Source organism: Meleagris gallopavo, chromosome 3, assembly GCF_905368555.1.
Source record: "Meleagris gallopavo chromosome 3, MGAL_WU_HG_1.1, whole genome shotgun sequence".
Classification (NCBI taxonomy): Eukaryota; Metazoa; Chordata; class Aves; order Galliformes; family Phasianidae; genus Meleagris; species Meleagris gallopavo.
The window spans coordinates 8,701,304-8,714,945 of NC_139406.1; the positions used below are offsets into that span (position 1 = coordinate 8,701,304).

Below are 13,642 nucleotides of genomic sequence, written 5' to 3' on the forward strand. Positions count from 1 at the left end.
AGAGACATACCCATGAATGTAAAACAATGTGAACCATCACATTGTTCCTAGACACTTGTGTGATGCACATGTCAGAAATAACAACACTTTAAACACAGAAAAAAGTGATTCTACAGCTCTAACAGTTTGTTTCCTGTCTTCATGTCCTGTTTGTAACAGCCAGACTCTAAGACTGGAAAATAATTGGATTTTTCTGGACACCATTCTTTGCAGTACACGTCTTTCCTTTGTCTTCTTACCAGAGCATTGTTAGCTCACCAGGTATTCCCAAAATGCCCATGTGCTTTCTGTCTGAGCAGTCCGCAGCACTGTTCTCACCAGCAGGACAGCCAGACAGAACATCTTTCTCCTCTCTATTAAGGCACATTACTCAGCAATATCTTTTGGCTGAGGATACTAGCCTTTCATCCAGGCACTGATTTATGTAAGATTTGGGTAACAGTTTGGAAATGCTTCTTCCCTAGAAAGTTCCTTAAAAAGCTCATTTCAAGTTCAAGGACTGAGCACGTTGCAGTCGTAGACAGAGGCAGAATCTTCTGGTGGGAAAAGACAGTCGTTACAGTCATTCTTCCCAAAGGGAAGGCAGTTCCTGAACAACACACTGGAGAGGACACTTCACACCTACATGTGCCCTGTACGTATGGCTCATCAGGGAGATCAGAAAAGTACCCTGAGAAATACCCCTGACAATCCTTGCAGTAATGAGTCATTTTCTAAAGCACACTGTGAAACACTGCCAGCTTTTTTTTTTTCCCTCTTGTCATCCTAAGTATTTGTGGATGAAATCATTTTGAGTCAGGCAAGCAAAGTACATTTGCACATTTACAAATTATCAGCTAATTCGTACCCAGTTCACAAACAAAAGCAGATCTCTTCCCACAACAGGAATTTCTCTCATGTACTTAAAGATGAATACCCAGAGACATAACCTGCGACTTTAAAGTCACAAATCAAATTATCACTTATGCAAAAGAAAGACTTGGAGCTTGCCTCCATCAAGGGCAGAGACTTCAAGGCTATACCAAGGAACTCCTTCAGCCTCCACAGTTTGTCCATTCAGAATGTGATCTCTGAAAATCTGCCACTATAGCCTGATGTAACTGCACAGTGCTCCCTGTTTAGTAAATACTGACTGGCTAACCTGTAATATTGGTGTAGGATATATTAAAAGCCCTCTAAATGCCAAGTGTGTAGCCCATGTTACAACTTCTTCAGCTATGACCCCATGGCTGCATTTCTAGCACAGTCTGGAGTGATGCTCAGCTGTTTGGCCCATGCTTATATGCTAGCCATGATAGTGAAAGACCCAGACATGCTCCATCCCTCACACACACTCACTTACATTTGGTTCCCTGTGCAGATAATGCTTGTGCACAAGTGGTAGAGAAGCCACACTTGTCCCACTTTCAGGCTATGCAGAGGACAAGTCTAGAAACATTTTAAAAAGGCCAGAGACTTGGCATTCAGTAAGATTTATGGTCACCAAAGGCATCCTTTCGTCTGGGATTCCTAAAATATTGCAACAGTCCTTGAAAATACTGTGACCAGTGGTGTAGAAAGTGCTGAAGAAGAATTATGGTACAACTATAAAAGCAAAGCAGCTCCCAGGGCCTGGTGCATTGGGAGACTGTACTTCCTTCCTACATGTGAAGCAAATAACAGCGTGAGTCAGGAAGAGAGAAGCAAAGAAAGATGTGTGAAATTGAGGGAATTCCTTCCTGAACATAAGGACAGAAAAATAGCCCAGAACTGTATGAACCCTAGAGGAGACAAGTACAGAAAGGAGGGCCTGGTTTCGTACTCTCTCCCATAAAATCTCCTACTTCCTAAGATGGCAGAGCTGCTAGAGCAACTAAGGGGAAAACAAAAAACAAAAAAACCCACCACCAAAACAAACAAACAAACAAAAAAAAAAAAAACCCACAACTTGTTTAATATATAGAATTATGCTGTAGTAATTTATTTTTCTCTTTAACTTTGCTTTCAATTTTATAATTAAATACTTTGGTGCTATGCTTGAATAGTAATTTTAAGCACAACCAGCAACAGAAGTGACACAAGCAAGCAGCACCTCTAAATAGCTCAGTGCCACAGACTGCTCGAGTGCCCGAAGGCACCAGGTCGTACTCCCCATCTCACCAACAGTGCCAAGTGTGCAGATACAGATCAGTTTTCCTCTGCTGGGTGTTAACCAACACCTTCTACTCCCTCAGCCCTTGAGCAGCAATGTGACAGCTGCCAGCCTCCTGTCACCACAGATACCTTGCCTGCTGTCTAATTTTCAAGAAGCAAACAGAACCTAACTCTGCCCTCCTCTGGGTAAAGCCTGGGGAGTGATGCACACTTATTAAACACCTCATTTAAAATCAGATCCTTTGCCACAAAAATGCGTCAGAACTAATGACATTTTGCGTTGGGCATCACTGCCACAGATCCATAACCTGGAAGAGACCAGCTGCAAGGGAAATATTTGCCCCTAGCTTTCAGACAAGCAGCCTGTCTCTGTGCTATCAGTCTGCTCCAAAGCTTCGAGATAGCGATGGAAAGAGGGGGAGGAAGAAAAAGCCCTCTAAGGCTCTCCCACGCTAATTTTAATATAGAGCATGCTAACTGGTTGGCTAGGCTTTTGTAACAGAAGAGATTAACCAGGATCTGCAGTAGCACAGACAAGGACATGCATGTGTTCTGCCACCTATAAATAGGATCTCCACTTAACAAAAACACAACCCAAACAGCCAGCTGCTAACACCACGACCACAGAGTCCAGGCAGCAACTGAAAGGAACACTTGTTTGGCAAATAGAACTGTGCAGCCTACTCATGCTTCAACTGGCAAAAATGATGTATGGATGAATGTTTGATGAGAAATAATACTATTAATATGGTCTCTGAAAAGTCAGGAGGGAGATATGCTAAGCAAGAAAATGTATTTTGAACTGCATGTTCAGAGCATGACTGTGAGCAGGGCTTTCAAAAAGTGAGCATTTTTTTCTCTCATATTGGCCACTGGCAACTTCAGCAAGAACAGCAAGCAAGGACTGACAAGCAGCCACTTCTATGCATGGAGCCCAGCTTTGCCCTGGAGAAATGCAGGTTTGAGTCTCAGCTCTGTCACAGAGTTCCTATGTGATGAGTTGCACAACTGTGCTAGAGATATAACAGTTCCCTACCTACAGGGCTATTTCAAGGATGAATGTATTGAAGGTAGGGCAAGCCAAATTGTTTTCCTAGCTGTAGATACAGTCCTTGCAGAACACAAGGAGAACACTGAGATAGGGAAGAGGACTTAAGGCAGAAGCTTGTGTTTTGCAAAACCAGTGGATAAACCTTGTTTTCTGAAGAGGTGCTGGGAATGTGCATAAATAAACTCTCACCAGGCAAAGGAGGAGAAGCAGCAGACACTTGCTAGACTACTACTAAAAAGCTCTATCAAAGCCAAGCCTTTCAGGTTTGAAGAAGCAGCCCCCCAAAAGATACACTGCAGGTGCTTTGCGTGAAAGCTGGGTTGGCTTATGGAAGAGCTGGTGCTTCTGGGAAACACGGCTCCTGCTTTGTGCAGAGCACTGCTCAGTCACTGCCAGGCTGGTACCTTTGTGCCATGCTACGTACTACGTGTTATGTGACTGCTTGCAAGCCGGGATATAGATTCACAAGGTCAACTTGGTTTAATTTCCCAACCCAAAAAGCTTTCCATTAAGGAAACACCTGAACCCTGACTCAGAGCTGACTTTACTGAGCACCCAGGCCAGAAGGCTAAGCAGACTCACCCAACAGACAAGCAGCCAAACGCCCCACAGCGGGGCCTCTGAGCCAGACCACTATCCTTCTGCCCAGCCCACACCACATTCCTGTGCCACTCAGCCCTGTGGCTGGCACCTGCTGATTTAATTGCTGTTCCGTGGTTGGGCTGCACCTTGAAGCTGCTCTGATCCAGCTTGCATTGGCCACACCATGATATGTGTGCCTCTGGCAGCCAAGTCTGGGTTTGTGTGTTTGAACCAGCTCTAAAACAGAGGTCTTACTTCACATGAATCAGCGGCTTTGAATCCAGAACACCTATGCCAATAGAAATAGTGCATAAATCCCCGCTGTTGTTCTATTGTTTGTTTTTCTCCTCTAGAAGATCACAGCAAAACCTATCAAATTGTACCTGTCCGAGCTCTTAGAGAAAACTACAAAGGCCACACCGTAGAACTTATTGCAGTACTCTAATTTTAAAGAGGACAGAGTGCTCACACTCACCACGTGGTGTGGACATCCTACAACTAATAGTGAATTATGCTGTAAAGGTTTGTATTAGACGAAAAGTGACATTGAAAGCTAGAAATTCCTTTCAGAGGCAGTTAAACATAAGTTGATATACCTGAGAAGAGCATGGGAGGTAATGGATGATCAAAGGCCAAGGGTCACTTTTTGTTCCTTTCAGCTGTGAGGCTCTCACCTGGGAACTGTTTTTGACATCTAAAGACATTTTTCTTTCTCAGTGCTCCAGAGTGCATGTCACATACCCATCCATTCTGGAACAGGCACAGCATGAAATACTTTGAGGAGCTGACATTATATTAACAAGCCATATGTTTTTCTTTAATGGCCTCAATGGGAGTCGCTTGTAAACAACAGTAGAAATTATCACAGCTATTTAAAGGCTGAACATTTGCTTAGTTCAATCTGCAGAGAAACGTCACCAGTACTATTATGTTGGTCATATGTTAAACCACATACAGCATTAAAGACCTACAGTGACAGGTACACAAACCAAGTCACAGTTTGAAACAGATTTCAGAGCCATTTGCCATCTTCCTTTACAGTAGCTCAGGTGCCAGAGCTTGTAATGCGACCAATTGATTTTCTATCAGTATATTTTCCATATTCATATTGTGATTACAGCTGAGGGTCCCTGCTCGCACATGCAAAATGAAACATCATTTCTCCTCCCAGTGTCACCATGTGTTGTTATAAATGAGGAGGACAAACTTATAACATTCTTGCAAGGCTTTCTATAGAAGGTAAGGATAGGATCCTCACAGGTCTTTAAACTGCATTGAAATCCATCACTTTTAATCACGTTTTTATGTGATTATTTCAGTTTTCTTGAAGAAAATCATCAAAACAGAATGACCTGCAATTATGCTGTGTTTTTATAACTCTAGCACTTCTGCTAATCAGGAAAACTCAGATCTTGCACGCAGTTGCTGGTTTAGACAGCCCTACATTTTGCACATCTATTCTCTGACTACTGCTGAAATAATGTCCTTTAGTAACTACCTCACTGAACTGCATGCATTACCACCCACAATGACAGCAGGCTCTTGGGCACAAAATAACCTTTATGTTAAAATAAGTCTAGCCTTTGTTGGATTAAAAAAAAAAAAACAAAACACTCATGCACGCACACCAGGAAAGAGACAGCATAAAATAACTCCACCAAACGTCAACCATAACGGTTTTAAAAGTGAGCAATTAGAATACAAGAGGAGAGATTTTGACAGCGTGTTTGCATTTTGCTTTTTCCATTTACTGCAGTAACAGACTGTTCTGTCACACTCACATGGCTCTTCACCAGTTATACTTGCAAAACCCAAAAGCATCTGCTGAGGGAAATCAGCAATGCAGTTGTCATAGAAGAGTAACTGTGATGGTCTTATTATCATTGCCCAAGTGAAATTTGACCCAAACTCCAGTAACCTGGCAAAGCTGACCACACACCCACAGCAGTACTATGAGCTTTCACTGTGAGATTTCATGTTAGGATTTCACCTCAGACTGACCGCTCATGTCAGAAAGACATGAGATCGGTGTTATTTATTTCTTGGGAATGCAGAATAAGTCTCATGCATACAAAGAGGATGGCACCCAGTCCAAGAATTGGTTAAATCTCCATCAAATGGGGTTCGAACAGCAACAGCATCCATTAAGAAACAACTGCTCTGCAGCACAGCTTGGCTGGCTTTGTCATCTGACACTTCCTTAGTAAATTACAAGTCATCTACAAAGTGAGCTGGGAAAGGGCATCATCCTATATTCTCCTGTGTAATGCTGCAGCACACCACTAAAAATAGGTGCTGCCTCCACTCCAGAGATGGAGGCTTCTTCAGAGCAAGGCATTTTTACACGCAGCATTTACACAATGCACAGCACTCTGGTATATCACTGTTTGCCCATGTGTAAAATGAGCAGACCTGTAATATTTTTCCAACCTAAAAGTTATCCCAGCCACACAGATAGGTGGAAGAGTGTTTATTAGAAGCACACTATTTTAACTCCTGCCTTCCCACTATTTTAACTCTTGCCTTTTCTTCCTTTTTTTTTTTTTTTTGTTTGTTTGTTTGTTTGTTTTTAAATTCAATCTGCATAACTGCTAGAACATGTTTCTGCTAATCTTCTCGAAAGCATGTAACAGTGAAAAACGTTTCAGGAAAGGCTTTGGAATCTATTTGGGTATTGTTCTTTTTTTTTATTATTTTGTGTCTTTTTTTTTAAAGCACACTCCATTTAAATGGAACAAACAGCAGGTTTCTGACCTTAACCCTCCTCTCATTTAGACAGAGCAGTTGAATCAATCTATTTGTGAACTCCTTTTGCATTATGACTCTGCATAAATGTATAGCAGAGGACTTCAGGAATAGAACACAAATCAAGGTTAAATAAGGATAACTATTCAGCTAATTCTTTGAATACAGATATGAGAAATCTGTTCCTACTACTTCTCGCTACAAGAATGTCAAAAACTTTTAGCAGGCCAACACTCTGTTTGTGCAGGTGTTTGCAAACAACGAAAGCTACAGCCCACGTCCCACAAGAAACCAAGACAACAGATGAAACAGAACCAGCCCAGGGCAATAACAGACAAAGAGTGAATGTCCTCACTCATAGGAAAGGAAGAGGAAGAGAAGCAGAGGGATATTGCCTGACAAAGGGCCTGCTGAAGCAAGAGGTGGAAGAAGAGATTGCAAAAGGTTAAAATACAAATACAAGCCTATGAACCTGTTGTCTATAAAGGTGGCTGGGAGTCTGAAGGAAGCTGCCAACAAACAGAGGAGTAAGGCTGTGGCACAGTTACTTTAGAAGCTCTGACAATTTTGTGTTAAACAGCTGCTAAAGTGGCAGTTGGTCACTGTGCAAAAATTATGTTTATGATGAGATGCTCACAGTAATGATGAACTGCATTTGGTGGTCCAAGGAGATGGCTTCCCCTCATTGCATGGCCTGTCTCCCAGCAGAAGAGAAATGCCACTAGGAACAAGCAGTTCCCCACCTCACTGCTGCCTGCCAAGGGAACGTGAGGCCAACGCTTTGTGCTTTGCCTGTTCCAGTTCAGAAAACTGAGCCTGAAAAGCTTTGCTCAGCATGGCCTGCGTTCTGCAAACAACAGCGGTGCTCTAATTAACAGCACAGATTTCACCTCAGCAAACTGTTTAAAAAGAAATAAAATCTAAGCAGTATGTGAATGCTCTGACTTTAATCCATAAGGCAAAGAGCTGAAATAGATTCTGACTAGGCGGTCCCTGGAAAACATCTATATTATATGCTCCATTTCTCATTTCAGGAACATCCCAAGTCCAACGTGTAGCAGCATTAAATGCAGATGAGCTGAAAGGAGAATGCCAGATTCAAATACTCATAAGAAAAGTTCAAATCTGGAGTCTAATTAACATCACAGAACTCTCTTACCTCTTACAAGGGAAAGCTACAGGGAAGTCAGGCAGAGTTTCTGTGCACTTCTGCTAGGCACCTAGATTCCAGACAACAGCATTCTCCCAAGCCCTTCCACAAAGCCCAGAATCAGGCAGGAACAAGTGAGGCTGCTGGCTACTTGGGCTGGAAGGCTGCCCACACCCGAGGTTGCTCTGGAGCCAGCTGGGGCTGTCTCTGGACAGCCGTCTTCCATGAACAGAGCCATCCTGTCCCACAGAAAGGTGCTCTAGCATCACTTCTCATGGTGAGGCTGATGACCAGAACATTCCCTACCTGCTCCAACAATTACAAGTGCATGGGATCTGGAGTCTTGGGCCTCCTTCAGCCCCTGTGGGATAAATTTCCCCAAACTGCAGTCTTACCCAGAAGCTCAAGGTGGGACTGTGTACATCCACGCTTCCCCCCCCATCACCACATCACCTCACAGCTTGTTTCAAGGGATGGAGAGACATTGCCAGGAGATGTTGATTTATGCTCACCCTTCCTACCATGCAGAAGTTCCCCCGTTCTGACAGAGGGCTTTCACTGAATCCAGTACAGTGGCATGCAATTCCAGGCTCCTGTATTCCCTTGGCAAAGCACATTTGGACTTAACCCAGAAACGTGGAAGAAGAACCCCTGGCAATTTCTACTGCATCTTGAAAAGCTTCATCATTAGCGTCATAGGCTTTATATGCTTCAGCCTATCACCACCAAATCAGACAGAAAGAGTAAAAAAAAAAATCTGGCATCAAGTATTAAGCCTAAAGAGCAGGCAATCGCAGCCCAGCAAATCAAAGCGAGACCTCTGGTCTATTCCCAACCCATCTGATAGAGAGGTTGCCTTCTGCCACTGACATTTACTACAAAAACACTCTGTGCAGAAGATCAAATACAACTGTTAATGAAGGGCACAGGACTCTTTCATACTATCTGCGAGAAATCTTCAAGGGTACAAACAATACTTCTTCAGAAGACCAGAAAATCCACCAATTCCCATTAGATTGACAACACAGATCCTGTTGAGACCAACAGATACACTTACATCGGCAGTTTCAGTAAGGATGGAAAAAGCTGCTGCATTTGGTTGACAGCAGAAGCATCTGAGATGGGGACATGAGTAGCACTCCAAGTTTAAAAGAGGAGCACGAAGAGTTTGACGTTATTCTGGGGGGGGGAAAGAACAAAAAAAGAGATGCAGGCAAACAACACATTTCAGATAAGTGTCATCCTTCAACGTTATGAAGCCTTTCCAGCTGGACAGAGAAGGAAAGAGCTCTTATGTCTTCCTGGTCCAGGCCAACTGCATTCTGCACAGAACTGGATGCAGAAGCAGGATGCAACACAGAGGTCGTGAAAACCATGAAGTTCTGTCCCTCAAACAGCCAGGGCAGCCTTACAGTCAGATACCAGTGCCCCCCATCCCCACACACACACACTTCATTTCACCACATTACAATTAAAGCCACTGAAGGCCAGCCTGAATTCTTATTCAAAACAGTACTACCCAAAAGCCACTTCTGAACACTACAGTAAGAGAAAAACGAGCACTCCCAATTAATAAGGAGCACAGTACCTGAATGAATCTTCTAGGAACAGCAACTGGCAGAATTAAGTTGTTCTTTCTGAAAAGAAAGACACTAAGTTTGGTCCCCAAACTCTCACTTCCTACTTAGGAGCCTTTTCTTGAACTGCAACATGTTCGTGAGAAAACTGCAGCCCCAAAAAGAGAATGTGAGCATCTCTACCCCTCACAGAGATTCAAGTGGGGATTTGGTGCTATTTAGTTGAACAGAATTTAGTCAGTTAGGGAAACTGAAACAATAACATATGTGAAACAGCTTGATTCTTGAGGATGTGAACTATACTGATTTTTTTTTTAAACCCACACTCTCACCATAACATTCATTTAGTAAATCTGAATAAGAAATGTATTCAATAGCAACACAAGCTGCATGTGAACATTCTGTCAAGAGAAAGACTAAATTCCATGAATCGATAATTTGTTTCAATTGCCTTGGTTTTGTTTACTATGCTATATTTGCTGAGTATTAGCTTATTAATGTTTTATTAATATTGGACATTATCCACGTTAAATCTCTGCATAGGACTGAGTGAACAAGGCCTGTATTTTCTTTGACTTCAAAGAGAGTGAAGAATCTGCAGAACTGCTTTCCAGACTCTGCTGCTCTCTATTTGCTCTGCTGTCCTAAGTTCAGAAAAATCACCACATCATCTAAATTTGAGACAAAAGACCTTTCATTCAATAGATCATATTTTGCAAAACTATTATTTATAGAATGTTGGTAACACACGTAGCATTGTAGTTAACATCAGCCTACTGGCCATTAAATATTTATTTTCATCAAAAGGCTGGCCAGCTGATTTTTAATATTGACAGAGTTCTCTCCTGTATACAACATTTGTTCTAGCTAAAGAGATCTGGTAGAATTTGTTAATCAACTGTAACTACTTGCCACCCATAAAATTGATGGAAAGAAGGGAAAAAACTGTTAGTGGGATCCAAAGACAAACACTTTTACTTAAAACTCTGCGAAAAGAAATCCCTCTCTCTCCATATGTTTTTTTCTTGGCTCTTAATCATCTTTTCATTGGCTTCCAGCTGGCTGTCTCACTATCATCTAGCAGTATCACCAGCAAGACCAACTTGTTATGCTGAAGTCAGGCATAGAAAGAGGAGAACTGCAGAGCAGAGTGACTAGGTGCAGCAATCTTGACTAGAAACAAACCAAGTAGAAGCAGTGCATGGCAGGGTCACTTCCCTTGTGTCAGCACAGCAACCAATGCCACACTCCTGAAATGCATCAGCAGGTCTGTGCTGGTGCTTTTTAGGAGTGGGAGTGAAGAACAACTACTACAATTGAAGCTAGAGGGAAATTCTGCAGGCAGAAGCGTAATTACCTGAGTGGGAATTCTGGCAGAAAACCCAAACCTCTTTCTCTCCTTAAATAGAAACAAATGCCATGCAGTCACCATGGAGAGATTACGTATGCTACTTGGATCACACACAATACTGAAATACAACACACACAGGAAAGTCAGCCATGGAGCTGGTTTAGCTATACACAACCACCAATCAGTCCTTATTGACTACAGCCAGCCAGTCAGCTCATCTCCTTCTAGTCATCTTCCCTTCCTAGTTTTTCCAAATATTAAGGCTCATGCCACAGCTAGGGTTCCACGTGAAAGCCCAGCGCCCAGCTCTGTGAGGTGTTTAGCCCTTTTGGGAAGGGAAGGTCAGCTTTTAGGCACTTCCCAGACAGCCTAGACATCTTGTAGATCTGGGGTAAACCTTCAGTGAGGCAATGCCCTCTTGGACGAATGCTTCAGCCCAAAAATGTAGACTTATTTTCCATATACTGAAAACAGCTGATATGTTTGGGCTGAAACTCTCCCACTCACCACCACTTTTTTTGTGCTGCTACTCTTTGAAAAGCTCTTGTGCCCCATTGCTCTACGTCAAAATTAGGCAGGAGGCCTATGTTTGTCTCAAGTGCCTTTTGTCATCCCCGTGATGCTCTGTGGAGGTAGCAGGGTGAAAATTTCTCAGCAGGAGTCAAACTCGCTGTGGATACATGCTGAAAGTGTAGCATGCTGATGGCATGGAAATTCAGCATTTCAGGCAGAGCTGGTCTTCATCTGTCCTGTAGCTGGGGGTTACCCTTAAGGTGAAAGCCCTGACAAATTGATCCACTTCCAACCACATAAGACGGAAGTAGAAGAAACGGTGGGGAAAGAAACATTATACAGTGCAAGGCTATTAAAGCCTACTTGGATTCAACTAAGCAACAACCTTTGAAATGCAGCCTGTGGTCTTCAGAGGCTTTGATTTCTGTTACAAGACTTCTTAGTTTTGGTCTACATCCAGTGTTTCTGGTCACCTCACACAGTAAGGCCCGTATCTTCTTGCTCAACCTATGATTTCTGTCCCTGTCCTCTCCTTCTGCTCACTGTACAACTCAGCTTGTTTTCTGTCTTCTGTCCCTCTCAGCCCTGTAGTTTCCTATTGTTCAAACTCAATAGGAATGTTGTAAGACTAAAAATTTCATAAGTTTTTTCAATCACCTGAACCAGCCTCAGGACATTAAGGGAGAGTTTTTTTTCATCTGCAGACATATCAGGCTGGTGGTATTACATGAGAAATCTTCTACTTACTGAGATCAACAAAATGCTGCTCTGTATCAGGAAAGCCATTCCACGGATGGTCCTGTTCTCACTTCTCTGCAGTAGCTCACTAATTGAGGAGCTTACAGAGGAGACAGCTGATAAGGTTGCAGACACTGAGATGCCCTTGCTCCCATTCAGTTTTCAAAACAATCCTGCAAATCACCTAACAACTTCAGATTTGAGTTCTGAAAACAACTCTTCTCATTTTAAAATATACATGCATTTCAATTTCCTCCATGTAACACAAGCAATTATGGAGACAGCTGTTTCTAATTTCATTGTCATTTTTCCCCAACATGCACATCCGTGTGACTGGCTTTGGTTTGCATTCTCACAAGACAAGACATTCAGGCCAGCACATTTCCCCTTCCCACCATTACTGGCTTTTTCACAGCTCCTCTCTCTTTCCAGTTTTAATGTTGTGGTTCACATATGCTGTATTCCATGGGTTTTCTTAAAGGGAAATATCCTGTATTTGTATTTATGAAGAACTGCCCTCTTTCAAACAACACCATACATCCTTGCACATTGATGGTACTAAAATTTGCTTGTTATCCATTTTACAAATCCATGAAAAGCTTCTAAAATGAGGGGAAGATTTTCCATAATTTTCGGTCAGTGTCGATTTGAGAGCAGTCTGATCTTGAAAGTGTGCAGCTCCTATTGCTTGAAAACAATGACCAGCATGACAATTTAATCACATGCATGAGATATCAAGGCTCAGACTTTAGGTGTACAAACTGTAAAGATCTGAGAAGGCTCTTTTCATTTCAACAAAATAAACGAGTGCAATTCTCATGCCATTTGTTATATCCTGCATATTCTATTTCTTCAAATGATCACTTATTTTTCTTTTTATATACCAAGAATTAATTTGTAAAATACGAATCATAAAGCTTACCTTGTTTCCAGTTATGCTAGAACCTACAATCTTATACTTAATCAATTTCCTCACTTTAGAAACTGAACTTCAGTTTCTATTTTATTACTTGCATTTGAAGGAGCAAATAAAAATCACCTTTCTGCAATGACTAAAATATCACCTACCGTTTACTTACAAACAAGTTTTAGAATTGCACCATCCCTGCAAGTGCTTAATCAGAAATTCAAACAAGAAATTCAACCTGTACATCACGTCCTGACACACACTGAGTAGCAATTATGTTTCAGCATTACCACACAAACCTACAAACCTCTGCTAGTGGAAAGGAACAACAGAAAAGCAACAACAATGAATCAGCGCACCAAAAGGTTGACTTGAGTTCTGTGTGAGTTCAAAGTAGACATAAGAAACAGGTCTCCTTTGATTGTGCATAAAAGGGAGAAAAAGAAGAAAAATTCTACAGACTCATTTCTTAAGAGACAGGATAATCACATTCGATTCTTTCCGGCAGCTCTAGGATGCCAGCACAGGTAGGTACGAACAGCCATACACAGAGAGGTGTTAGCTACATCCTGCAAACCATAACTAAGGTTATCTTAGTGCAGTGCTTTGCACAACAGAATAAGGCGTGCTGAGGCAGAGATTACTTCAGGCTCACTGCCACGTAAAAGAGTTTGTGGCTTTCCAGCCACCCCAGCTGACTGGTTTGGACTGCAGACAAGAGAAACACAGAGGGCTGCCTGCAACCATGCCTCCAGAATGATCTCCCAGGCTGGAGTCGTTCTCTCAGTGCTGGGGTTTGTTTGATTCTGAAATCTCATCAACCTTACCACTTGAAGGGCTCATTTGTCATGTAAACATCTCAGTTTCACATACATGGAAAAACAAATGGCAAGTT

At 42.3% G+C, this 13,642-nt stretch overlaps 1 long non-coding RNA gene across 1 annotated transcript in view; it reads right to left on the reverse strand.

The window, feature by feature from the left end:
- Positions 1-13,642, reverse strand: part of LOC104910097 (uncharacterized) — a 57,237-nt gene that overhangs the window by 32,029 nt on the left and 11,566 nt on the right. The window lies entirely within an intron of this gene.